Raw genomic sequence first — 23,519 nt, 5'->3', positions numbered from 1 at the left:
CTTCACGTTGATTTGACAGATCAACGTCTCTTTGGAATAAAATTAATGTCCGACAGAGGGAGCCGTCTGCACGGGGTCGGTCATGATAGCACTTGGACATGAAACAGCTTGGGATTTCCGCCTGCTGGATGCCTTTGCACCTCCACTGGAAAAGCCCACTTTTGCAACAAACATCAAATACTGCATCTGCGTGCTCGCAGAGGACCGTATGCGAGCCTGACAGGCTGCGCGCTCAAACCACCACGGGAGCGGGCCCCTCCTTCGTGCTCTCGGGAGGAGGTCATTAAATGAAAAAAAAATCACCACACTACTCCATCCCCTACCCGCAAGTGCCTTGTCTGCTATAAAGGGGACAATTTTCACGTTTTCCCTCGCTTACGGCCATACTACCCTGAGAACGCCCGATCTCGTCCGATCTCGGAAGCTAAGCAGGGTCGGGCCTGGTTAGTACTTGGATGGGAGACCGCCTGGGAATACCAGGTGCTGTAAGCTTTTGCACCCACCTCCAAATCACAACACGATTCACTGCTCTTTCCAAAAATTTTGGCATTCATTCGTCATTCAACTTTCACTTATCCTGTGGTTTGAAATCGTTTCCTTCACGTTGATTTGACAGATCAACGTCTCTTTGGAATAAAATTAATGTCCAACAGAGGGAGCCGTCAGCACGGGGATCGGTCATGATAGCACTTGGACATGAAGCAGCTTGGGATTTCCGCCTGCTGGATACCTTTGCACCTCCACTGGAAAAGCCCACTTTTGCAACAAACATCAAATACTGCATCTGCGTGCTCGCAGCGGACCGTATGCGAGCCTGACAGGCTGCGCGCTCAAACCACCACGGGAGCGGGCCCCTCCTTCGTGCTCTCGGGAGGAGGTCATTAAATGAAAAAAAAATCACCCCACGACTCCATCCCCGACCCGCAAGTGCCATGTCTGCTATAAAGGGGACAATTTTCACGTTTTCCCTCGCTTACGGCCATACTACCCTGAGAACGCCCGATCTCGTCCGATCTCGGAAGCTAAGCAGGGTCGGGCCTGGTTAGTACTTGGATGGGAGACCGCCTGGGAATACCAGGTGCTGTAAGCTTTTGCACCCACCTCCAAATCACAACACGATTCACTGCTCTTTCCAAAAATTTTGGCATTCATTCGTCATTCAACTTTCACTTATCCTGTGGTTTGAAATCGTTTCCTTCACGTTGATTTGACAGATCAACGTCTCTTTGGAATAAAATTAATGTCCAACAGAGGGAGCCGTCAGCACGGGGATCGGTCACGATAGCACTTGGACATGAAGCAGCTTGGGATTTCCGCCTGCTGGATACCTTTGCACCTCCACTGGAAAAGCCCACTTTTGCAACAAACATCAAATACTGCATCTGCGTGCTCGCAGCGGACCGTATGCGAGCCTGACAGGCTGCGCGCTCAAACCACCACGGGAGCGGGCCCCTCCTTCGTGCTCTCGGGAGGAGGTCATTAAATGAAAAAAAAATCACCCCACTACTCCATCCCCGACCCGCAAGTGCCGTGTCTGCTATAAAGGGGACAATTTTCACGTTTTCCCTCGCTTACGGCCATACTACCCTGAGAACGCCCGATCTCGTCCGATCTCGGAAGCTAAGCAGGGTCGGGCCTGGTTAGTACTTGGATGGGAGACCGCCTGGGAATACCAGGTGCTGTAAGCTTTTGCACCCACCTCCAATTCTCAACACGATTCACTGCTCTTTCCAAAAATTTTGGCTTTCATTAGTCATTCAACTTTCACTTATCCTGTGGTTTGAAATCGTTTCCTTCACGTTGATTTGACAGATCAAGTTCTCTTTGGAATAAAATTAATGTCCAACAGAGGGAGCCGTCTGCACGGGGTCGGTCATGATAGCACTTGGACATGAAACAGCTTGGGATTTCCGCCTGCTGGATGCCTTTCCACCTCCACTGGAAAAGCCCACTTTTGCAACAAACATCAAATACTGCATCTGCGTGCTCGCAGAGGACCGTATGCGAGCCTGACAGGCTGCGCGCTCAAACCACCACGGGAGCGGGCCCCTCCTTCGTGCTCTCGGGAGGAGGTCATTAAATGAAAAAAAAATCACCCCACTTCTCCATCCCCGACCCGCAAGTGCCGTGTCTGCTATAAAGGGGACAATTTTCACGTTTTCCCTCGCTTACGGCCATACTACCCTGAGAACGCCCGATCTCGTCCGATCTCGGAAGCTAAGCAGGGTCGGGCCTGGTTAGTACTTGGATGGGAGACCGCCTGGGAATACCAGGTGCTGTAAGCTTTTGCACCCACCTCCAATTCTCAACACGATTCACTGCTCTTTCCAAAAATTTTGGCATTCATTCGTCATTCAACTTTCACTTATCCTGTGGTTTAAAATCGTTTCCTTCACGTTGATTTGACAGATCAACGTCTCTTTGGAATAAAATTAATGTCCAACAGAGGGAGCCGTCTGCACGGGAATCGGTAATGATAGCACTTGGACATGAAACAGCTTGGGATTTCCGCCTGCTGGATGCCTATGCACCTCCACTGGAAAAGCCCACTTTTGCAACAGACATCAAGTACAGCCTCTGCGCGCTCGCAGAGGACCGTATGCGAGCCTGACAGGCTGCGCGCTCAAACCACCACGGGAGCGGGCCCCTCCTTTGTGCACTCCGGAGGAGGTTTATTAAATGAAAAAAAATCACCCCACTACTCCACCCCCGACCCAGAAGTGCCTTGTCTGCTATAAAGAGGACAATTTTCGCGTTTTCCCTCGCTTACGGCCATACTACCCTGAGAACGCCCGATCTCGTCCGATCTCGGAAGCTAAGCAGGGTCGGGCCTGGTTAGTACTTGGATGGGAGACCGCCTGGGAATACCAGGTGCTGTAAGCTTTTGCACCCACCTCCAATTCTCAACACGATTCACTGCTCTTTCCAAAAATTTTGGCATTCATTCGTCATTCAACTTTCACTTATCCTGTGGTTTGAAATCGTTTCCTTCACGTTGATTTGACAGATCAACGTCTCTTTGGAATAAAATTAATGTCCAACAGAGGGAGCCGTCTGCACGGGGATCGGTCATGATAGCACTTGGACATGAAACAGCTTGGGATTTCCGCCTGCTGGATGCCTTTGCACCTCCACTGGAAAAGCCCACTTTTGCAACAAACATCAAATACCGCATCTGCGCGCTCGCAGAGGACCGAATGCGAGCCTGACAGGCTGCGCGCTCAAACCACCACGGGAGCGGGCCCCTCCTTCGTGCTCTCGGGAGGAGGTCATTAAATGAAAAAAAAATCACCCCACGACTCCATCCCCGACCCGCAAGTGCCATGTCTGCTATAAAGGGGACAATTTTCACGTTTTCCCTCGCTTACGGCCATACTACCCTGAGAACGCCCGATCTCGTCCTATCTCGGAAGCTAAGCAGGGTCGGGCCTGGTTAGTACTTGGATGGGAGACCGCCTGGGAATACCAGCTGCTGTAAGCTTTTGCACCCACCTCCAATTCTCAACACGATTCACTGCTCTATCCAAAAATTTTGGCTTTCATTAGTCATTCAACTTTCACTTATCCTGTGGTTTGAAATCGTTTCCTTCACGTTGATTTGACAGATCAACGTCTCTTTGGAATAAAATTAATGTCCAACAGAGGGAGCCGTCTGCACGGGGTCGGTCATGATAGCACTTGGACATGAAACAGCTTGGGATTTCCGCCTGCTGGATGCCTTTCCACCTCCACTGGAAAAGCCCACTTTTGCAACAAACATCAAATACTGCATCTGCGTGCTCGCAGAGGACCGTATGCGAGCCTGACAGGCTGCGCGCTCAAACCACCACGGGAGCGGGCCCCTCCTTCGTGCTCTCGGGAGGAGGTCATTAAATGAAAAAAAAATCACCCCACTACTCCATCCCCGACCCGCAAGTGCCTTGTCTGCTATAAAGGGGACAATTTTCACGTTTTCCCTCGCTTATGGCCATACTACCCTGAGAACGCCCGATCTCGTCCGATCTCGGAAGCTAAGCAGGGTCGGGCCTGGTTAGTACTTGGATGGGAGACCGCCTGGGAATACCAGGTGCTGTAAGCTTTTGCACCCACCTCCAATTCTCAACACGATTCACTGCTCTTTCCAAAAATTTTGGCATTCATTCGTCATTCAACTTTCACTTATCCTGTGGTTTAAAATCGTTTCCTTCACGTTGATTTGACAGATCAACGTCTCTTTGGAATAAAATTAATGTCCAACAGAGGGAGCCGTCTGCACGGGGATCGGTCATGATAGCACTTGGACATGAAACAGCTTGGGATTTCCGCCTGCTGGATGCGTTTGCACCTCCACTGGAAAAGCCCACTTTTGCAACAAACATCAAATACCGCATCTGCGCGCTCGCAGAGGACCGTATGCGAGCCTGACAGGCTGCGCGCTCAAACCACCACGGGAGCAGGCCCCTCCTTCGTGCTCTCGGGAGGAGGTCATTAAATGAAAAAAAAATCACCCCACTACTCCATCCCCGACCCGCAAGTGCCGTGTCTGCTATAAAGGGGACAATTTTCACGTTTTCCCTCGCTTACGGCCATACTACCCTGAGAACGCCCGATCTCGTCCGATCTCGGAAGCTAAGCAGGGTCGGGCCTGGTTAGTACTTGGATGGGAGACCGCCTGGGAATACCAGGTGCTGTAAGCTTTTGCACCCACCTCCAATTCTCAACACGATTCACTGCTCTTTCCAAAAATTTTGGCTTTCATTAGTCATTCAACTTTCACTTATCCTGTGGTTTGAAATCGTTTCCTTCACGTTGATTTGACAGATCAAGTTCTCTTTGGAATAAAATTAATGTCCAACAGAGGGAGCCGTCTGCACGGGGTCGTTCATGATAGCACTTGGACATGAAACAGCTTGGGATTTCCGCCTGCTGGATGCCTTTGCACCTCCACTGGAAAAGCCCACTTTTGCAACAAACATCAAATACTGCATCTGCGTGCTCGCAGAGGACCGTATGCGAGCCTGACAGGCTGCGCGCTCAAACCACCACGGGAGCGGGCCCCTCCTTCGTGCTCTCGGGAGGAGGTCATTAAATGAAAAAAAAATCACCCCACTACTCCATCCCCGACCCGCAAGTGCCGTGTCTGCTATAAAGGGGACAATTTTCACGTTTTCCCTCGCTTACGGCCATACTACCCTGAGAACGCCCGATCTCGTCCGATCTCGGAAGCTAAGCAGGGTCGGGCCTGGTTAGTACTTGGATGGGAGACCGCCTGGGAATACCAGGTGCTGTAAGCTTTTGCACCCACCTCCAATTCTCAACACGATTCACTGCTCTTTCCAAAAATTTTGGCATTCATTCGTCATTCAACTTTCACTTATCCTGTGGTTTGAAATCGTTTCCTTCACGTTGATTTGACAGATCAACGTCTCTTTGGAATAAAATTAATGTCCAACAGAGGGAGCCGTCTGCACGGGGATCGGTCATGATAGCACTTGGACATGAAACAGCTTGGGATTTCCGCCTGCTGGATGCCTTTGCACCTCCACTGGAAAAGCCCACTTTTGCAACAAACATCAAATACCGCATCTGCGCGCTCGCAGAGGACCGAATGCGAGCCTGACAGGCTGCGCGCTCAAACCACCACGGGAGCGGGCCCCTCCTTCGTGCTCTCGGGAGGAGGTCATTAAATGAAAAAAAAATCACCCCACGACTCCATCCCCGACCCGCAAGTGCCATGTCTGCTATAAAGGGGACAATTTTCACGTTTTCCCTCGCTTACGGCCATGCTACCCTGAGAACGCCCGATCTCGTCCGATCTCGGAAGCTAAGCAGGGTCGGGCCTGGTTAGTACTTGGATGGGAGACCGCCTGGGAATACCAGCTGCTGTAAGCTTTTGCACCCACCTCCAATTCTCAACACGATTCACTGCTCTTTCCAAAAATTTTGGCTTTCATTAGTCATTCAACTTTCACTTATCCTGTGGTTTGAAATCGTTTCCTTCACGTTGATTTGACAGATCAACGTCTCTTTGGAATAAAATTAATGTCCAACAGAGGGAGCCGTCTGCACGGGGTCGGTCATGATAGCACTTGGACATGAAACAGCTTGGGATTTCCGCCTGCTGGATGCCTTTCCACCTCCACTGGAAAAGCCCACTTTTGCAACAAACATCAAATACTGCATCTGCGTGCTCGCAGAGGACCGTATGCGAGCCTGACAGGCTGCGCGCTCAAACCACCACGGGAGCGGGCCCCTCCTTCGTGCTCTCGGGAGGAGGTCATTAAATGAAAAAAAAATCACCCCACTACTCCATCCCCGACCCGCAAGTGCCTTGTCTGCTATAAAGGGGACAATTTTCACGTTTTCCCTCGCTTATGGCCATACTACCCTGAGAACGCCCGATCTCGTCCGATCTCGGAAGCTAAGCAGGGTCGGGCCTGGTTAGTACTTGGATGGGAGACCGCCTGGGAATACCAGGTGCTGTAAGCTTTTGCACCCACCTCCAATTCTCAACACGATTCACTGCTCTTTCCAAAAATTTTGGCATTCATTCGTCATTCAACTTTCACTTATCCTGTGGTTTAAAATCGTTTCCTTCACGTTGATTTGACAGATCAACGTCTCTTTGGAATAAAATTAATGTCCAACAGAGGGAGCCGTCTGCACGGGGATCGGTCATGATAGCACTTGGACATGAAACAGCTTGGGATTTCCGCCTGCTGGATGCGTTTGCACCTCCACTGGAAAAGCCCACTTTTGCAACAAACATCAAATACCGCATCTGCGCGCTCGCAGAGGACCGTATGCGAGCCTGACAGGCTGCGCGCTCAAACCACCACGGGAGCAGGCCCCTCCTTCGTGCTCTCGGGAGGAGGTCATTAAATGAAAAAAAAATCACCCCACTACTCCATCCCCGACCCGCAAGTGCCGTGTCTGCTATAAAGGGGACCATTTTCACGTTTTCCCTCGCTTACGGCCATACTACCCTGAGAACGCCCGATCTCGTCCGATCTCGGAAGCTAAGCAGGGTCGGGCCTGGTTAGTACTTGGATGGGAGACCGCCTGGGAATACCAGGTGCTGTAAGCTTTTGCACCCACCTCCAATTCTCAACACGATTCACTGCTCTTTCCAAAAATTTTGGCATTCATTCGTCATTCAACTTTCACTTATCCTGTGGTTTAAAATCGTTTCCTTCACGTTGATTTGACAGATCAACGTCTCTTTGGAATAAAATTAATGTCCAACAGAGGGAGCCGTCTGCACGGGAATCGGTAATGATAGCACTTGGACATGAAACAGCTTGGGATTTCCGCCTGCTGGATGCGTTTGCACCTCCACTGGAAAAGCCCACTTTTGCAACAAACATCAAATACTGCATCTGCGTGCTCGCAGAGGACCGTATGCGAGCCTGACAGGCTGCGCGCTCAAACCACCACGGGAGCGGGCCCCTCCTTCGTGCTCTCGGGAGGAGGTCATTAAATGAAAAAAAAATCACCCCACTACTCCATCCCCGACCCGCAAGTGCCTTGTCTGCTATAAAGGGGACAATTTTCACGTTTTCCCTCGCTTATGGCCATACTACCCTGAGAACGCCCGATCTCGTCCGATCTCGGAAGCTAAGCAGGGTCGGGCCTGGTTAGTACTTGGATGGGAGACCGCCTGGGAATACCAGGTGCTGTAAGCTTTTGCACCCACCTCCAATTCTCAACACGATTCACTGCTCTTTCCAAAAATTTTGGCATTCATTCGTCATTCAACTTTCACTTATCCTGTGGTTTAAAATCGTTTCCTTCACGTTGATTTGACAGATCAACGTCTCTTTGGAATAAAATTAATGTCCAACAGAGGGAGCCGTCTGCACGGGGATCGGTCATGATAGCACTTGGACATGAAACAGCTTGGGATTTCCGCCTGCTGGATGCGTTTGCACCTCCACTGGAAAAGCCCACTTTTGCAACAAACATCAAATACCGCATCTGCGCGCTCGCAGAGGACCGTATGCGAGCCTGACAGGCTGCGCGCTCAAACCACCACGGGAGCAGGCCCCTCCTTCGTGCTCTCGGGAGGAGGTCATTAAATGAAAAAAAAATCACCCCACTACTCCATCCCCGACCCGCAAGTGCCGTGTCTGCTATAAAGGGGACCATTTTCACGTTTTCCCTCGCTTACGGCCATACTACCCTGAGAACGCCCGATCTCGTCCGATCTCGGAAGCTAAGCAGGGTCGGGCCTGGTTAGTACTTGGATGGGAGACCGCCTGGGAATACCAGGTGCTGTAAGCTTTTGCACCCACCTCCAATTCTCAACACGATTCACTGCTCTTTCCAAAAATTTTGGCTTTCATTAGTCATTCAACTTTCACTTATCCTGTGGTTTGAAATCGTTTCCTTCACGTTGATTTGACAGATCAAGTTCTCTTTGGAATAAAATTAATGTCCAACAGAGGGAGCCGTCTGCACGGGGTCGTTCATGATAGCACTTGGACATGAAACAGCTTGGGATTTCCGCCTGCTGGATGCCTTTGCACCTCCACTGGAAAAGCCCACTTTTGCAACAAACATCAAATACTGCATCTGCGTGCTCGCAGAGGACCGTATGCGAGCCTGACAGGCTGCGCGCTCAAACCACCACGGGAGCGGGCCCCTCCTTCGTGCTCTCGGGAGGAGGTCATTAAATGAAAAAAAAAATCACCCCACTACTCCATCCCCGACCCGCAAGTGCCGTGTCTGCTATAAAGGGGACAATTTTCACGTTTTCCCTCGCTTACGGCCATACTACCCTGAGAACGCCCGATCTCGTCCGATCTCGGAAGCTAAGCAGGGTCGGGCCTGGTTAGTACTTGGATGGGAGACCGCCTGGGAATACCAGGTGCTGTAAGCTTTTGCACCCACCTCCAATTCTCAACACGATTCACTGCTCTTTCCAAAAATTTTGGCATTCATTCGTCATTCAACTTTCACTTATCCTGTGGTTTAAAATCGTTTCCTTCACGTTGATTTGACAGATCAACGTCTCTTTGGAATAAAATTAATGTCCAACAGAGGGAGCCGTCTGCACGGGAATCGGTAATGATAGCACTTGGACATGAAACAGCTTGGGATTTCCGCCTGCTGGATGCCTATGCACCTCCACTGGAAAAGCCCACTTTTGCAACAGACATCAAGTACAGCCTCTGCGCGCTCGCAGAGGACCGTATGCGAGCCTGACAGGCTGCGCGCTCAAACCACCACGGGAGCGGGCCCCTCCTTTGTGCACTCCGGAGGAGGTTTATTAAATGAAAAAAAATCACCCCACTACTCCACCCCCGACCCAGAAGTGCCCTGTCTGCTATAAAGAGGACAATTTTCGCGTTTTCCCTCGCTTACGGCCATACTACCCTGAGAACGCCCGATCTCGTCCGATCTCGGAAGCTAAGCAGGGTCGGGCCTGGTTAGTACTTGGATGGGAGACCGCCTGGGAATACCAGGTGCTGTAAGCTTTTGCACCCACCTCCAATTCTCAACACGATTCACTGCTCTTTCCAAAAATTTTGGCATTCATTCGTCATTCAACTTTCACTTATCCTGTGGTTTGAAATCGTTTCCTTCACGTTGATTTGACAGATCAACGTCTCTTTGGAATAAAATTAATGTCCAACAGAGGGAGCCGTCTGCACGGGGATCGGTCATGATAGCACTTGGACATGAAACAGCTTGGGATTTCCGCCTGCTGGATGCCTTTGCACCTCCACTGGAAAAGCCCACTTTTGCAACAAACATCAAATACCGCATCTGCGCGCTCGCAGAGGACCGAATGCGAGCCTGACAGGCTGCGCGCTCAAACCACCACGGGAGCGGGCCCCTCCTTCGTGCTCTCGGGAGGAGGTCATTAAATGAAAAAAAAATCACCCCACGACTCCATCCCCGACCCGCAAGTGCCATGTCTGCTATAAAGGGGACAATTTTCACGTTTTCCCTCGCTTACGGCCATACTACCCTGAGAACGCCCGATCTCGTCCGATCTCGGAAGCTAAGCAGGGTCGGGCCTGGTTAGTACTTGGATGGGAGACCGCCTGGGAATACCAGCTGCTGTAAGCTTTTGCACCCACCTCCAATTCTCAACACGATTCACTGCTCTTTCCAAAAATTTTGGCTTTCATTAGTCATTCAACTTTCACTTATCCTGTGGTTTGAAATCGTTTCCTTCACGTTGATTTGACAGATCAACGTCTCTTTGGAATAAAATTAATGTCCAACAGAGGGAGCCGTCTGCACGGGCTCGGTCATGATAGCACTTGGACATGAAACAGCTTGGGATTTCCGCCTGCTGGATGCCTTTCCACCTCCACTGGAAAAGCCCACTTTTGCAACAAACATCAAATACTGCATCTGCGTGCTCGCAGAGGACCGTATGCGAGCCTGACAGGCTGCGCGCTCAAACCACCACGGGAGCGGGCCCCTCCTTCGTGCTCTCGGGAGGAGGTCATTAAATGAAAAAAAAATCACCCCACTACTCCATCCCCTACCCGCAAGTGCCTTGTCTGCTATAAAGGGGACAATTTTCACGTTTTCCCTCGCTTATGGCCATACTACCCTGAGAACGCCCGATCTCGTCCGATCTCGGAAGCTAAGCAGGGTCGGGCCTGGTTAGTACTTGGATGGGAGACCGCCTGGGAATACCAGGTGCTGTAAGCTTTTGCACCCACCTCCAATTCTCAACACGATTCACTGCTCTTTCCAAAAATTTTGGCATTCATTCGTCATTCAACTTTCACTTATCCTGTGGTTTAAAATCGTTTCCTTCACGTTGATTTGACAGATCAACGTCTCTTTGGAATAAAATTAATGTCCAACAGAGGGAGCCGTCTGCACGGGGATCGGTCATGATAGCACTTGGACATGAAACAGCTTGGGATTTCCGCCTGCTGGATGCGTTTGCACCTCCACTGGAAAAGCCCACTTTTGCAACAAACATCAAATACCGCATCTGCGCGCTCGCAGAGGACCGTATGCGAGCCTGACAGGCTGCGCGCTCAAACCACCACGGGAGCAGGCCCCTCCTTCGTGCTCTCGGGAGGAGGTCATTAAATGAAAAAAAAATCACCCCACTACTCCATCCCCGACCCGCAAGTGCCGTGTCTGCTATAAAGGGGACCATTTTCACGTTTTCCCTCGCTTACGGCCATACTACCCTGAGAACGCCCGATCTCGTCCGATCTCGGAAGCTAAGCAGGGTCGGGCCTGGTTAGTACTTGGATGGGAGACCGCCTGGGAATACCAGGTGCTGTAAGCTTTTGCACCCACCTCCAATTCTCAACACGATTCACTGCTCTTTCCAAAAATTTTGGCTTTCATTAGTCATTCAACTTTCACTTATCCTGTGGTTTGAAATCGTTTCCTTCACGTTGATTTGACAGATCAAGTTCTCTTTGGAATAAAATTAATGTCCAACAGAGGGAGCCGTCTGCACGGGGTCGTTCATGATAGCACTTGGACATGAAACAGCTTGGGATTTCCGCCTGCTGGATGCCTTTGCACCTCCACTGGAAAAGCCCACTTTTGCAACAAACATCAAATACTGCATCTGCGTGCTCGCAGAGGACCGTATGCGAGCCTGACAGGCTGCGCGCTCAAACCACCACGGGAGCGGGCCCCTCCTTCGTGCTCTCGGGAGGAGGTCATTAAATGAAAAAAAAAATCACCCCACTACTCCATCCCCGACCCGCAAGTGCCGTGTCTGCTATAAAGGGGACAATTTTCACGTTTTCCCTCGCTTACGGCCATACTACCCTGAGAACGCCCGATCTCGTCCGATCTCGGAAGCTAAGCAGGGTCGGGCCTGGTTAGTACTTGGATGGGAGACCGCCTGGGAATACCAGGTGCTGTAAGCTTTTGCACCCACCTCCAATTCTCAACACGATTCACTGCTCTTTCCAAAAATTTTGGCATTCATTCGTCATTCAACTTTCACTTATCCTGTGGTTTAAAATCGTTTCCTTCACGTTGATTTGACAGATCAACGTCTCTTTGGAATAAAATTAATGTCCAACAGAGGGAGCCGTCTGCACGGGAATCGGTAATGATAGCACTTGGACATGAAACAGCTTGGGATTTCCGCCTGCTGGATGCCTATGCACCTCCACTGGAAAAGCCCACTTTTGCAACAGACATCAAGTACAGCCTCTGCGCGCTCGCAGAGGACCGTATGCGAGCCTGACAGGCTGCGCGCTCAAACCACCACGGGAGCGGGCCCCTCCTTTGTGCACTCCGGAGGAGGTTTATTAAATGAAAAAAAATCACCCCACTACTCCACCCCCGACCCAGAAGTGCCCTGTCTGCTATAAAGAGGACAATTTTCGCGTTTTCCCTCGCTTACGGCCATACTACCCTGAGAACGCCCGATCTCGTCCGATCTCGGAAGCTAAGCAGGGTCGGGCCTGGTTAGTACTTGGATGGGAGACCGCCTGGGAATACCAGGTGCTGTAAGCTTTTGCACCCACCTCCAATTCTCAACACGATTCACTGCTCTTTCCAAAAATTTTGGCATTCATTCGTCATTCAACTTTCACTTATCCTGTGGTTTGAAATCGTTTCCTTCACGTTGATTTGACAGATCAACGTCTCTTTGGAATAAAATTAATGTCCAACAGAGGGAGCCGTCTGCACGGGGATCGGTCATGATAGCACTTGGACATGAAACAGCTTGGGATTTCCGCCTGCTGGATGCCTTTGCACCTCCACTGGAAAAGCCCACTTTTGCAACAAACATCAAATACCGCATCTGCGCGCTCGCAGAGGACCGAATGCGAGCCTGACAGGCTGCGCGCTCAAACCACCACGGGAGCGGGCCCCTCCTTCGTGCTCTCGGGAGGAGGTCATTAAATGAAAAAAAAATCACCCCACGACTCCATCCCCGACCCGCAAGTGCCATGTCTGCTATAAAGGGGACAATTTTCACGTTTTCCCTCGCTTACGGCCATACTACCCTGAGAACGCCCGATCTCGTCCGATCTCGGAAGCTAAGCAGGGTCGGGCCTGGTTAGTACTTGGATGGGAGACCGCCTGGGAATACCAGCTGCTGTAAGCTTTTGCACCCACCTCCAATTCTCAACACGATTCACTGCTCTTTCCAAAAATTTTGGCTTTCATTAGTCATTCAACTTTCACTTATCCTGTGGTTTGAAATCGTTTCCTTCACGTTGATTTGACAGATCAACGTCTCTTTGGAATAAAATTAATGTCCAACAGAGGGAGCCGTCTGCACGGGCTCGGTCATGATAGCACTTGGACATGAAACAGCTTGGGATTTCCGCCTGCTGGATGCCTTTCCACCTCCACTGGAAAAGCCCACTTTTGCAACAAACATCAAATACTGCATCTGCGTGCTCGCAGAGGACCGTATGCGAGCCTGACAGGCTGCGCGCTCAAACCACCACGGGAGCGGGCCCCTCCTTCGTGCTCTCGGGAGGAGGTCATTAAATGGAAAAAAAAATCACCCCACTACTCCATCCCCGACCCGCAAGTGCCTTGTCTGCTATAAAGGGGACAATTTTCACGTTTTCCCTCGCTTATGGCCATACTACCCTGAGAACGCCCGATCTCGTCCGATCTCGGAAGCTAAGCAGGGTCGGGCCTGGTTAGTACTTGGATGGGAGACCGCCTGGGAATACCAGGTGCTGTAAGCTTTTGCACCCACCTCCAATTCTCAACACGATTCACTGCTCTTTCCAAAAATTTTGGCATTCATTCGTCATTCAACTTTCACTTATCCTGTGGTTTAAAATCGTTTCCTTCACGTTGATTTGACAGATCAACGTCTCTTTGGAATAAAATTAATGTCCAACAGAGGGAGCCGTCTGCACGGGGATCGGTCATGATAGCACTTGGACATGAAACAGCTTGGGATTTCCGCCTGCTGGATGCGTTTGCACCTCCACTGGAAAAGCCCACTTTTGCAACAAACATCAAATACCGCATCTGCGCGCTCGCAGAGGACCGTATGCGAGCCTGACAGGCTGCGCGCTCAAACCACCACGGGAGCAGGCCCCTCCTTCGTGCTCTCGGGAGGAGGTCATTAAATGAAAAAAAAATCACCCCACTACTCCATCCCCGACCCAGAAGTGCCCTGTCTGCTATAAAGAGGATAATTTTCGCGTTTTCCCTCGCTTACGGCCATACTACCCTGAGAACACCCGATCTCGTCTGATCTCGGAAGCTAAGCAGGGTAGGGCCTGGTTAGTACTTGGATGGGAGACCGCCTGGGAATACCAGGTGCTGTAAGCTTTTGCACCCACCTCCAATTCACAACACGATTCACTGCTCTTTCCAAAAATTTTGGCATTCATTCGTCATTCAACTTTCACTTATCCTGTGGTTTGAAATCGTTTCCTTCACGTTGATTTGACAGATCAACGTCTCTTTGGAATAAAATTAATGTCCAACAGAGGGAGCCGTCTGCACGGGGATCGGTCATGATAGCACTTGGACATGAAGCAGCTTGGGATTTCCGCCTGCTGGATGCCTTTGCACCTCCACTGGAAAAGCCCACTTTTGCAACAAACATCAAATACCGCATCTGCGTGCTCGCAGAGGACCGTATGCGAGCCTGACAGGCTGCGCGCTCAAACCACCACGGGAGCGGGCCCCTCCTTCGTGCTCTCGGGAGGAGGTCATTAAATGAAAAAAAAATCACCCCACTACTCCATCCCCGACCCGCAAGTGCCCTGTCTGCTATAAAGGGGACAATTTTCACATTTTCCCTCGCTTACGGCCATACTACCCTGAGAACGCCCGATCTCGTCCGATCTCGGAAGCTAAGCAGGGTCGGGCCTGGTTAGTACTTGAATGGGAGACCGCCTGGGAATACCAGGTGCTGTAAGCTTTTGCACCCACCTCCAATTCACAACACGATTCACTGCTCTTTCCAAAAATTTTGGCATTCATTCGTCATTCAACTTTCACTTATCCTGTGGTTTGAAATCGTTTCCTTCACGTTGATTTGACGGATCAACGTCTCTTTGGAATAAAATTAATGTCCAACAGAGGGAGACGTCTGCACGGGGATCGGTCATGATAGCACTTGGACATGAAGCAGCTTGGGATTTCCGCCTGCTGGATGCCTTTGCACCTCCACTGGAAAAGCCCACTTTTGCAACAAACATCAAATACTGCATCTGCGTGCTCGCAGAGGACCGTATGCGAGCCTGACAGGCTGCGCGCTCAAACCACCACGGGAGCGGGCCCCTCCTTCGTGCTCTCGGGAGGAGGTCATGAAATGAAAAAAAAATCACCCCACTACTCCATCCCCGACCCGCAAGTGCCTTGTCTGCTATAAAGGGGACAATTTTCGCGTTTTCCCTCGCTTATGGCCATACTACCCTGAGAACGCCCGATCTAGTCCGATCTCGGAAGCTAAGCAGGGTCGGGCCTGGTTAGTACTTGGATGGGAGACCACCTGGGAATACCAGGTGCTCTAAGCTTTTGCACCCACCTCCAATTCTCAACACGATTCACTGCTCTTTCCAAAAATTTTGGCTTTCATTAGTCAGTCAACTATCACTTATCCTGTGGTTTGAAATCGTTTCCTTCACGTTGATTTGACAGATCAACGTCTCTTTGGAATAAAATTAATGTCCGACAGAGGGAGCCGTCTGCACGGGGTCGGTCATGATAGCACTTGGACATGAAACAGCTTGGGATTTCCGCCTGCTGGATGCCTTTGCACCTCCACTGGAAAAGCCCACTTTTGCAACAAACATCAAATACTGCATCTGCGTGCTCGCAGAGGACCGTATGCGAGCCTGACAGGCTGCGCGCTCAAACCACCACGGGAGCGGGCCCCTCCTTCGTGCTCTCGGGAGGAGGTCATTAAATGAAAAAAAAATCACCACACTACTCCATCCCCTACCCGCAAGTGCCTTGTCTGCTATAAAGGGGACAATTTTCACGTTTTCCCTCGCTTACGGCCATACTACCCTGAGAACGCCCGATCTCGTCCGATCTCGGAAGCTAAGCAGGGTCGGGCCTGGTTAGTACTTGGATGGGAGACCGCCTGGGAATACCAGGTGCTGTAAGCTTTTGCACCCACCTCCAAATCACAACACGATTCACTGCTCTTTCCAAAAATTTTGGCATTCATTCGTCATTCAACTTTCACTTATCCTGTGGTTTGAAATCGTTTCCTTCACGTTGATTTGACAGATCAACGTCTCTTTGGAATAAAATTAATGTCCAACAGAGGGAGCCGTCAGCACGGGGATCGGTCATGATAGCACTTGGACATGAAGCAGCTTGGGATTTCCGCCTGCTGGATACCTTTGCACCTCCACTGGAAAAGCCCACTTTTGCAACAAACATCAAATACTGCATCTGCGTGCTCGCAGCGGACCGTATGCGAGCCTGACAGGCTGCGCGCTCAAACCACCACGGGAGCGGGCCCCTCCTTCGTGCTCTCGGGAGGAGGTCATTAAATGAAAAAAAAATCACCCCACGACTCCATCCCCGACCCGCAAGTGCCATGTCTGCTATAAAGGGGACAATTTTCACGTTTTCCCTCGCTTACGGCCATACTACCCTGAGAACGCCCGATCTCGTCCGATCTCGGAAGCTAAGCAGGGTCGGGCCTGGTTAGTACTTGGATGGGAGACCGCCTGGGAATACCAGGTGCTGTAAGCTTTTGCACCCACCTCCAAATCACAACACGATTCACTGCTCTTTCCAAAAATTTTGGCATTCATTCGTCATTCAACTTTCACTTATCCTGTGGTTTGAAATCGTTTCCTTCACGTTGATTTGACAGATCAACGTCTCTTTGGAATAAAATTAATGTCCAACAGAGGGAGCCGTCAGCACGGGGATCGGTCACGATAGCACTTGGACATGAAGCAGCTTGGGATTTCCGCCTGCTGGATACCTTTGCACCTCCACTGGAAAAGCCCACTTTTGCAACAAACATCAAATACTGCATCTGCGTGCTCGCAGCGGACCGTATGCGAGCCTGACAGGCTGCGCGCTCAAACCACCACGGGAGCGGGCCCCTCCTTCGTGCTCTCGGGAGGAGGTCATTAAATGAAAAAAAAATCACCCCACTACTCCATCCCCGACCCGCAAGTGCCGTGTCTGCTATAAAGGGGACAATTTTCACGTTTTCCCTCGCTTACGGCCATACTACCCTGAGAACGCCCGATCTCGTCCGATCTCGGAAGCTAAGCAGGGTCGGGCCTGGTTAGTACTTGGATGGGAGACCGCCTGGGAATACCAGGTGCTGTAAGCTTTTGCACCCACCTCCAATTCTCAACACGATTCACTGCTCTTTCCAAAAATTTTGGCTTTCATTAGTCATTCAACTTTCACTTATCCTGTGGTTTGAAATCGTTTCCTTCACGTTGATTTGACAGATCAAGTTCTCTTTGGAATAAAATTAATGTCCAACAGAGGGAGCCGTCTGCACGGGGTCGGTCATGATAGCACTTGGACATGAAACAGCTTGGGATTTCCGCCTGCTGGATGCCTTTCCACCTCCACTGGAAAAGCCCACTTTTGCAACAAACATCAAATACTGCATCTGCGTGCTCGCAGAGGACCGTATGCGAGCCTGACAGGCTGCGCGCTCAAACCACCACGGGAGCGGGCCCCTCCTTCGTGCTCTCGGGAGGAGGTCATTAAATGAAAAAAAAATCACCCCACTTCTCCATCCCCGACCCGCAAGTGCCGTGTCTGCTATAAAGGGGACAATTTTCACGTTTTCCCTCGCTTACGGCCATACTACCCTGAGAACGCCCGATCTCGTCCGATCTCGGAAGCTAAGCAGGGTCGGGCCTGGTTAGTACTTGGATGGGAGACCGCCTGGGAATACCAGGTGCTGTAAGCTTTTGCACCCACCTCCAATTCTCAACACGATTCACTGCTCTTTCCAAAAATTTTGGCATTCATTCGTCATTCAACTTTCACTTATCCTGTGGTTTAAAATCGTTTCCTTCACGTTGATTTGACAGATCAACGTCTCTTTGGAATAAAATTAATGTCCAACAGAGGGAGCCGTCTGCACGGGAATCGGTAATGATAGCACTTGGACATGAAACAGCTTGGGATTTCCGCCTGCTGGATGCCTATGCACCTCCACTGGAAAAGCCCACTTTTGCAACAGACATCAAGTACAGCCTCTGCGCGCTCGCAGAGGACCGTATGCGAGCCTGACAGGCTGCGCGCTCAAACCACCACGGGAGCGGGCCCCTCCTTTGTGCACTCCGGAGGAGGTTTATTAAATGAAAAAAAATCACCCCACTACTCCACCCCCGACCCAGAAGTGCCTTGTCTGCTATAAAGAGGACAATTTTCGCGTTTTCCCTCGCTTACGGCCATACTACCCTGAGAACGCCCGATCTCGTCCGATCTCGGAAGCTAAGCAGGGTCGGGCCTGGTTAGTACTTGGATGGGAGACCGCCTGGGAATACCAGGTGCTGTAAGCTTTTGCACCCACCTCCAATTCTCAACACGATTCACTGCTCTTTCCAAAATTTTTGGCATTCATTCGTCATTCAACTTTCACTTATCCTGTGGTTTGAAATCGTTTCCTTCACGTTGATTTGACAGATCAACGTCTCTTTGGAATAAAATTAATGTCCAACAGAGGGAGCCGTCTGCACGGGGATCGGTCATGATAGCACTTGGACATGAAACAGCTTGGGATTTCCGCCTGCTGGATGCCTTTGCACCTCCACTGGAAAAGCCCACTTTTGCAACAAACATCAAATACCGCATCTGCGCGCTCGCTGAGGACCGAATGCGAGCCTGACAGGCTGCGCGCTCAAACCACCACGGGAGCGGGCCCCTCCTTCGTGCTCTCGGGAGGAGGTCATTAAATGAAAAAAAAATCACCCCACGACTCCATCCCCGACCCGCAAGTGCCATGTCTGCTATAAAGGGGACAATTTTCACGTTTTCCCTCGCTTACGGCCATACTACCCTGAGAACGCCCGATCTCGTCCGATCTCGGAAGCTAAGCAGGGTCGGGCCTGGTTAGTACTTGGATGGGAGACCGCCTGGGAATACCAGCTGCTGTAAGCTTTTGCACCCACCTCCAATTCTCAACACGATTCACTGCTCTATCCAAAAATTTTGGCTTTCATTAGTCATTCAACTTTCACTTATCCTGTGGTTTGAAATCGTTTCCTTCACGTTGATTTGACAGATCAACGTCTCTTTGGAATAAAATTAATGTCCAACAGAGGGAGCCGTCTGCACGGGGTCGGTCATGATAGCACTTGGACATGAAACAGCTTGGGATTTCCGCCTGCTGGATGCCTTTCCACCTCCACTGGAAAAGCCCACTTTTGCAACAAACATCAAATACTGCATCTGCGTGCTCGCAGAGGACCGTATGCGAGCCTGACAGGCTGCGCGCTCAAACCACCACGGGAGCGGGCCCCTCCTTCGTGCTCTCGGGAGGAGGTCATTAAATGAAAAAAAAATCACCCCACTACTCCATCCCCGACCCGCAAGTGCCTTGTCTGCTATAAAGGGGACAATTTTCACGTTTTCCCTCGCTTATGGCCATACTACCCTGAGAACGCCCGATCTCGTCCGATCTCGGAAGCTAAGCAGGGTCGGGCCTGGTTAGTACTTGGATGGGAGACCGCCTGGGAATACCAGGTGCTGTAAGCTTTTGCACCCACCTCCAATTCTCAACACGATTCACTGCTCTTTCCAAAAATTTTGGCATTCATTCGTCATTCAACTTTCACTTATCCTGTGGTTTAAAATCGTTTCCTTCACGTTGATTTGACAGATCAACGTCTCTTTGGAATAAAATTAATGTCCAACAGAGGGAGCCGTCTGCACGGGGATCGGTCATGATAGCACTTGGACATGAAACAGCTTGGGATTTCCGCCTGCTGGATGCGTTTGCACCTCCACTGGAAAAGCCCACTTTTGCAACAAACATCAAATACCGCATCTGCGCGCTCGCAGAGGACCGTATGCGAGCCTGACAGGCTGCGCGCTCAAACCACCACGGGAGCAGGCCCCTCCTTCGTGCTCTCGGGAGGAGGTCATTAAATGAAAAAAAAATCACCCCACTACTCCATCCCCGACCCGCAAGTGCCGTGTCTGCTATAAAGGGGACAATTTTCACGTTTTCCCTCGCTTACGGCCATACTACCCTGAGAACGCCCGATCTCGTCCGATCTCGGAAGCTAAGCAGGGTCGGGCCTGGTTAGTACTTGGATGGGAGACCGCCTGGGAATACCAGGTGCTGTAAGCTTTTGCACCCACCTCCAATTCTCAACACGATTCACTGCTCTTTCCAAAAATTTTGGCTTTCATTAGTCATTCAACTTTCACTTATCCTGTGGTTTGAAATCGTTTCCTTCACGTTGATTTGACAGATCAAGTTCTCTTTGGAATAAAATTAATGTCCAACAGAGGGAGCCGTCTGCACGGGGTCGTTCATGATAGCACTTGGACATGAAACAGCTTGGGATTTCCGCCTGCTGGATGCCTTTGCACCTCCACTGGAAAAGCCCACTTTTGCAACAAACATCAAATACTGCATCTGCGTGCTCGCAGAGGACCGTATGCGAGCCTGACAGGCTGCGCGCTCAAACCACCACGGGAGCGGGCCCCTCCTTCGTGCTCTCGGGAGGAGGTCATTAAATGAAAAAAAAATCACCCCACTACTCCATCCCCGACCCGCAAGTGCCGTGTCTGCTATAAAGGGGACAATTTTCACGTTTTCCCTCGCTTACGGCCATACTACCCTGAGAACGCCCGATCTCGTCCGATCTCGGAAGCTAAGCAGGGTCGGGCCTGGTTAGTACTTGGATGGGAGACCGCCTGGGAATACCAGGTGCTGTAAGCTTTTGCACCCACCTCCAATTCTCAACACGATTCACTGCTCTTTCCAAAAATTTTGGCATTCATTCGTCATTCAACTTTCACTTATCCTGTGGTTTGAAATCGTTTCCTTCACGTTGATTTGACAGATCAACGTCTCTTTGGAATAAAATTAATGTCCAACAGAGGGAGCCGTCTGCACGGGGATCGGTCATGATAGCACTTGGACATGAAACAGCTTGGGATTTCCGCCTGCTGGATGCCTTTGCACCTCCACTGGAAAAGCCCACTTTTGCAACAAACATCAAATACCGCATCTGCGCGCTCGCTGAGGACCGAATGCGAGCCTGACAGGCTGCGCGCTCAAACCACCACGGGAGCGGGCCCCTCCTTCGTGCTCTCGGGAGGAGGTCATTAAATGAAAAAAAAATCACCCCACGACTCCATCCCCGACCCGCAAGTGCCATGTCTGCTATAAAGGGGACAATTTTCACGTTTTCCCTCGCTTACGGCCATACTACCCTGAGAACGCCCGATCTCGTCCGATCTCGGAAGCTAAGCAGGGTCGGGCCTGGTTAGTACTTGGATGGGAGACCGCCTGGGAATACCAGCTGCTGTAAGCTTTTGCACCCACCTCCAATTCTCAACACGATTCACTGCTCTATCCAAAAATTTTGGCTTTCATTAGTCATTCAACTTTCACTTATCCTGTGGTTTGAAATCGTTTCCTTCACGTTGATTTGACAGATCAACGTCTCTTTGGAATAAAATTAATGTCCAACAGAGGGAGCCGTCTGCACGGGGTCGGTCATGATAGCACTTGGACATGAAACAGCTTGGGATTTCCGCCTGCTGGATGCCTTTCCACCTCCACTGGAAAAGCCCACTTTTGCAACAAACATCAAATACTGCATCTGCGTGCTCGCAGAGGACCGTATGCGAGCCTGACAGGCTGCGCGCTCAAACCACCACGGGAGCGGGCCCCTCCTTCGTGCTCTCGGGAGGAGGTCATTAAATGAAAAAAAAATCACCCCACTACTCCATCCCCGACCCGCAAGTGCCTTGTCTGCTATAAAGGGGACAATTTTCACGTTTTCCCTCGCTTATGGCCATACTACCCTGAGAACGCCCGATCTCGTCCGATCTCGGAAGCTAAGCAGGGTCGGGCCTGGTTAGTACTTGGATGGGAGACCGCCTGGGAATACCAGGTGCTGTAAGCTTTTGCACCCACCTCCAATTCTCAACACGATTCACTGCTCTTTCCAAAAATTTTGGCATTCATTCGTCATTCAACTTTCACTTATCCTGTGGTTTAAAATCGTTTCCTTCACGTTGATTTGACAGATCAACGTCTCTTTGGAATAAAATTAATGTCCAACAGAGGGAGCCGTCTGCACGGGGATCGGTCATGATAGCACTTGGACATGAAACAGCTTGGGATTTCCGCCTGCTGGATGCGTTTGCACCTCCACTGGAAAAGCCCACTTTTGCAACAAACATCAAATACCGCATCTGCGCGCTCGCAGAGGACCGTATGCGAGCCTGACAGGCTGCGCGCTCAAACCACCACGGGAGCAGGCCCCTCCTTCGTGCTCTCGGGAGGAGGTCATTAAATGAAAAAAAAATCACCCCACTACTCCATCCCCGACCCGCAAGTGCCGTGTCTGCTATAAAGGGGACAATTTTCACGTTTTCCCTCGCTTACGGCCATACTACCCTGAGAACGCCCGATCTCGTCCGATCTCGGAAGCTAAGCAGGGTCGGGCCTGGTTAGTACTTGGATGGGAGACCGCCTGGGAATACCAGGTGCTGTAAGCTTTTGCACCCACCTCCAATTCTCAACACGATTCACTGCTCTTTCCAAAAATTTTGGCTTTCATTAGTCATTCAACTTTCACTTATCCTGTGGTTTGAAATCGTTTCCTTCACGTTGATTTGACAGATCAAGTTCTCTTTGGAATAAAATTAATGTCCAACAGAGGGAGCCGTCTGCACGGGGTCGTTCATGATAGCACTTGGACATGAAACAGCTTGGGATTTCCGCCTGCTGGATGCCTTTGCACCTCCACTGGAAAAGCCCACTTTTGCAACAAACATCAAATACTGCATCTGCGTGCTCGCAGAGGACCGTATGCGAGCCTGACAGGCTGCGCGCTCAAACCACCACGGGAGCGGGCCCCTCCTTCGTGCTCTCGGGAGGAGGTCATTAAATGAAAAAAAAATCACCCCACTACTCCATCCCCGACCCGCAAGTGCCGTGTCTGCTATAAAGGGGACAATTTTCACGTTTTCCCTCGCTTACGGCCATACTACCCTGAGAACGCCCGATCTCGTCCGATCTCGGAAGCTAAGCAGGGTCGGGCCTGGTTAGTACTTGGATGGGAGACCGCCTGGGAATACCAGGTGCTGTAAGCTTTTGCACCCACCTCCAATTCTCAACACGATTCACTGCTCTTTCCAAAAATTTTGGCATTCATTCGTCATTCAACTTTCACTTATCCTGTGGTTTGAAATCGTTTCCTTCACGTTGATTTGACAGATCAACGTCTCTTTGGAATAAAATTAATGTCCAACAGAGGGAGCCGTCTGCACGGGGATCGGTCATGATAGCACTTGGACATGAAACAGCTTGGGATTTCCGCCTGCTGGATGCCTTTGCACCTCCACTGGAAAAGCCCACTTTTGCAACAAACATCAAATACCGCATCTGCGCGCTCGCTGAGGACCGA

General features: G+C 50.7%; 39 non-coding genes across 39 annotated transcripts; all 39 read left to right on the top strand.

Moving 5' to 3' along the window:
* Positions 1-373: 373 nt before the first annotated feature.
* On the top strand, positions 374-492 carry LOC127589350 (5S ribosomal RNA). Its single transcript, XR_007959365.1, has one exon. It is a non-coding gene; the product is annotated as a 5S ribosomal RNA (ribosomal RNA).
* Positions 493-971: 479 nt separating this feature from the next.
* Positions 972-1,090, top strand: LOC127589344 (5S ribosomal RNA). Its single transcript, XR_007959364.1, has one exon. It is a non-coding gene; the product is annotated as a 5S ribosomal RNA (ribosomal RNA).
* A 479-nt stretch (positions 1,091-1,569) lies between these two features.
* On the top strand, positions 1,570-1,688 carry LOC127589341 (5S ribosomal RNA). The gene has a single exon (XR_007959363.1). It is a non-coding gene; the product is annotated as a 5S ribosomal RNA (ribosomal RNA).
* A 478-nt stretch (positions 1,689-2,166) lies between these two features.
* Positions 2,167-2,285, top strand: LOC127589337 (5S ribosomal RNA). Its single transcript, XR_007959362.1, has one exon. It is a non-coding gene; the product is annotated as a 5S ribosomal RNA (ribosomal RNA).
* A 479-nt stretch (positions 2,286-2,764) lies between these two features.
* LOC127589329 (5S ribosomal RNA) lies at positions 2,765-2,883 on the top strand. Its single transcript, XR_007959361.1, has one exon. It is a non-coding gene; the product is annotated as a 5S ribosomal RNA (ribosomal RNA).
* Positions 2,884-3,362: 479 nt separating this feature from the next.
* LOC127615918 (5S ribosomal RNA) lies at positions 3,363-3,481 on the top strand. The gene has a single exon (XR_007966993.1). It is a non-coding gene; the product is annotated as a 5S ribosomal RNA (ribosomal RNA).
* Positions 3,482-3,959: 478 nt separating this feature from the next.
* On the top strand, positions 3,960-4,078 carry LOC127612922 (5S ribosomal RNA). The gene has a single exon (XR_007966012.1). It is a non-coding gene; the product is annotated as a 5S ribosomal RNA (ribosomal RNA).
* A 479-nt stretch (positions 4,079-4,557) lies between these two features.
* LOC127589323 (5S ribosomal RNA) lies at positions 4,558-4,676 on the top strand. Its single transcript, XR_007959358.1, has one exon. It is a non-coding gene; the product is annotated as a 5S ribosomal RNA (ribosomal RNA).
* Positions 4,677-5,154: 478 nt separating this feature from the next.
* On the top strand, positions 5,155-5,273 carry LOC127589317 (5S ribosomal RNA). The gene has a single exon (XR_007959356.1). It is a non-coding gene; the product is annotated as a 5S ribosomal RNA (ribosomal RNA).
* A 479-nt stretch (positions 5,274-5,752) lies between these two features.
* Positions 5,753-5,871, top strand: LOC127615208 (5S ribosomal RNA). The gene has a single exon (XR_007966847.1). It is a non-coding gene; the product is annotated as a 5S ribosomal RNA (ribosomal RNA).
* Positions 5,872-6,349: 478 nt separating this feature from the next.
* On the top strand, positions 6,350-6,468 carry LOC127612917 (5S ribosomal RNA). The gene has a single exon (XR_007966010.1). It is a non-coding gene; the product is annotated as a 5S ribosomal RNA (ribosomal RNA).
* A 479-nt stretch (positions 6,469-6,947) lies between these two features.
* On the top strand, positions 6,948-7,066 carry LOC127589312 (5S ribosomal RNA). Its single transcript, XR_007959355.1, has one exon. It is a non-coding gene; the product is annotated as a 5S ribosomal RNA (ribosomal RNA).
* Positions 7,067-7,545: 479 nt separating this feature from the next.
* Positions 7,546-7,664, top strand: LOC127612911 (5S ribosomal RNA). The gene has a single exon (XR_007966009.1). It is a non-coding gene; the product is annotated as a 5S ribosomal RNA (ribosomal RNA).
* A 479-nt stretch (positions 7,665-8,143) lies between these two features.
* LOC127589307 (5S ribosomal RNA) lies at positions 8,144-8,262 on the top strand. The gene has a single exon (XR_007959354.1). It is a non-coding gene; the product is annotated as a 5S ribosomal RNA (ribosomal RNA).
* A 479-nt stretch (positions 8,263-8,741) lies between these two features.
* On the top strand, positions 8,742-8,860 carry LOC127589303 (5S ribosomal RNA). The gene has a single exon (XR_007959352.1). It is a non-coding gene; the product is annotated as a 5S ribosomal RNA (ribosomal RNA).
* A 479-nt stretch (positions 8,861-9,339) lies between these two features.
* LOC127589288 (5S ribosomal RNA) lies at positions 9,340-9,458 on the top strand. Its single transcript, XR_007959342.1, has one exon. It is a non-coding gene; the product is annotated as a 5S ribosomal RNA (ribosomal RNA).
* A 479-nt stretch (positions 9,459-9,937) lies between these two features.
* LOC127614834 (5S ribosomal RNA) lies at positions 9,938-10,056 on the top strand. Its single transcript, XR_007966716.1, has one exon. It is a non-coding gene; the product is annotated as a 5S ribosomal RNA (ribosomal RNA).
* Positions 10,057-10,534: 478 nt separating this feature from the next.
* LOC127612907 (5S ribosomal RNA) lies at positions 10,535-10,653 on the top strand. Its single transcript, XR_007966008.1, has one exon. It is a non-coding gene; the product is annotated as a 5S ribosomal RNA (ribosomal RNA).
* Positions 10,654-11,132: 479 nt separating this feature from the next.
* LOC127589281 (5S ribosomal RNA) lies at positions 11,133-11,251 on the top strand. Its single transcript, XR_007959340.1, has one exon. It is a non-coding gene; the product is annotated as a 5S ribosomal RNA (ribosomal RNA).
* A 479-nt stretch (positions 11,252-11,730) lies between these two features.
* Positions 11,731-11,849, top strand: LOC127589274 (5S ribosomal RNA). Its single transcript, XR_007959339.1, has one exon. It is a non-coding gene; the product is annotated as a 5S ribosomal RNA (ribosomal RNA).
* Positions 11,850-12,328: 479 nt separating this feature from the next.
* On the top strand, positions 12,329-12,447 carry LOC127589270 (5S ribosomal RNA). Its single transcript, XR_007959337.1, has one exon. It is a non-coding gene; the product is annotated as a 5S ribosomal RNA (ribosomal RNA).
* Positions 12,448-12,926: 479 nt separating this feature from the next.
* Positions 12,927-13,045, top strand: LOC127614828 (5S ribosomal RNA). The gene has a single exon (XR_007966715.1). It is a non-coding gene; the product is annotated as a 5S ribosomal RNA (ribosomal RNA).
* A 479-nt stretch (positions 13,046-13,524) lies between these two features.
* Positions 13,525-13,643, top strand: LOC127612900 (5S ribosomal RNA). Its single transcript, XR_007966004.1, has one exon. It is a non-coding gene; the product is annotated as a 5S ribosomal RNA (ribosomal RNA).
* A 479-nt stretch (positions 13,644-14,122) lies between these two features.
* LOC127611642 (5S ribosomal RNA) lies at positions 14,123-14,241 on the top strand. The gene has a single exon (XR_007965402.1). It is a non-coding gene; the product is annotated as a 5S ribosomal RNA (ribosomal RNA).
* A 479-nt stretch (positions 14,242-14,720) lies between these two features.
* Positions 14,721-14,839, top strand: LOC127613252 (5S ribosomal RNA). The gene has a single exon (XR_007966124.1). It is a non-coding gene; the product is annotated as a 5S ribosomal RNA (ribosomal RNA).
* A 479-nt stretch (positions 14,840-15,318) lies between these two features.
* On the top strand, positions 15,319-15,437 carry LOC127615271 (5S ribosomal RNA). The gene has a single exon (XR_007966876.1). It is a non-coding gene; the product is annotated as a 5S ribosomal RNA (ribosomal RNA).
* Positions 15,438-15,915: 478 nt separating this feature from the next.
* On the top strand, positions 15,916-16,034 carry LOC127589263 (5S ribosomal RNA). Its single transcript, XR_007959336.1, has one exon. It is a non-coding gene; the product is annotated as a 5S ribosomal RNA (ribosomal RNA).
* Positions 16,035-16,513: 479 nt separating this feature from the next.
* Positions 16,514-16,632, top strand: LOC127589260 (5S ribosomal RNA). Its single transcript, XR_007959335.1, has one exon. It is a non-coding gene; the product is annotated as a 5S ribosomal RNA (ribosomal RNA).
* Positions 16,633-17,111: 479 nt separating this feature from the next.
* Positions 17,112-17,230, top strand: LOC127589257 (5S ribosomal RNA). The gene has a single exon (XR_007959334.1). It is a non-coding gene; the product is annotated as a 5S ribosomal RNA (ribosomal RNA).
* A 478-nt stretch (positions 17,231-17,708) lies between these two features.
* On the top strand, positions 17,709-17,827 carry LOC127589249 (5S ribosomal RNA). Its single transcript, XR_007959331.1, has one exon. It is a non-coding gene; the product is annotated as a 5S ribosomal RNA (ribosomal RNA).
* A 479-nt stretch (positions 17,828-18,306) lies between these two features.
* LOC127589247 (5S ribosomal RNA) lies at positions 18,307-18,425 on the top strand. Its single transcript, XR_007959330.1, has one exon. It is a non-coding gene; the product is annotated as a 5S ribosomal RNA (ribosomal RNA).
* Positions 18,426-18,904: 479 nt separating this feature from the next.
* On the top strand, positions 18,905-19,023 carry LOC127614824 (5S ribosomal RNA). Its single transcript, XR_007966713.1, has one exon. It is a non-coding gene; the product is annotated as a 5S ribosomal RNA (ribosomal RNA).
* A 478-nt stretch (positions 19,024-19,501) lies between these two features.
* On the top strand, positions 19,502-19,620 carry LOC127612898 (5S ribosomal RNA). The gene has a single exon (XR_007966003.1). It is a non-coding gene; the product is annotated as a 5S ribosomal RNA (ribosomal RNA).
* Positions 19,621-20,099: 479 nt separating this feature from the next.
* Positions 20,100-20,218, top strand: LOC127589244 (5S ribosomal RNA). Its single transcript, XR_007959329.1, has one exon. It is a non-coding gene; the product is annotated as a 5S ribosomal RNA (ribosomal RNA).
* Positions 20,219-20,696: 478 nt separating this feature from the next.
* Positions 20,697-20,815, top strand: LOC127589236 (5S ribosomal RNA). The gene has a single exon (XR_007959327.1). It is a non-coding gene; the product is annotated as a 5S ribosomal RNA (ribosomal RNA).
* A 479-nt stretch (positions 20,816-21,294) lies between these two features.
* LOC127614820 (5S ribosomal RNA) lies at positions 21,295-21,413 on the top strand. The gene has a single exon (XR_007966711.1). It is a non-coding gene; the product is annotated as a 5S ribosomal RNA (ribosomal RNA).
* Positions 21,414-21,891: 478 nt separating this feature from the next.
* On the top strand, positions 21,892-22,010 carry LOC127612893 (5S ribosomal RNA). The gene has a single exon (XR_007965999.1). It is a non-coding gene; the product is annotated as a 5S ribosomal RNA (ribosomal RNA).
* A 479-nt stretch (positions 22,011-22,489) lies between these two features.
* LOC127589231 (5S ribosomal RNA) lies at positions 22,490-22,608 on the top strand. Its single transcript, XR_007959326.1, has one exon. It is a non-coding gene; the product is annotated as a 5S ribosomal RNA (ribosomal RNA).
* Positions 22,609-23,086: 478 nt separating this feature from the next.
* LOC127589229 (5S ribosomal RNA) lies at positions 23,087-23,205 on the top strand. The gene has a single exon (XR_007959324.1). It is a non-coding gene; the product is annotated as a 5S ribosomal RNA (ribosomal RNA).
* The last annotated feature ends 314 nt before the right edge of the window (positions 23,206-23,519 follow it).

This window comes from Hippocampus zosterae, chromosome 1 (genome assembly GCF_025434085.1).
Source record: "Hippocampus zosterae strain Florida chromosome 1, ASM2543408v3, whole genome shotgun sequence".
Classification (NCBI taxonomy): Eukaryota; Metazoa; Chordata; class Actinopteri; order Syngnathiformes; family Syngnathidae; genus Hippocampus; species Hippocampus zosterae.
The sequence above is the reverse complement of the archived record's forward strand: the minus strand, read 5'-3'. Positions and strand labels throughout refer to the sequence as shown.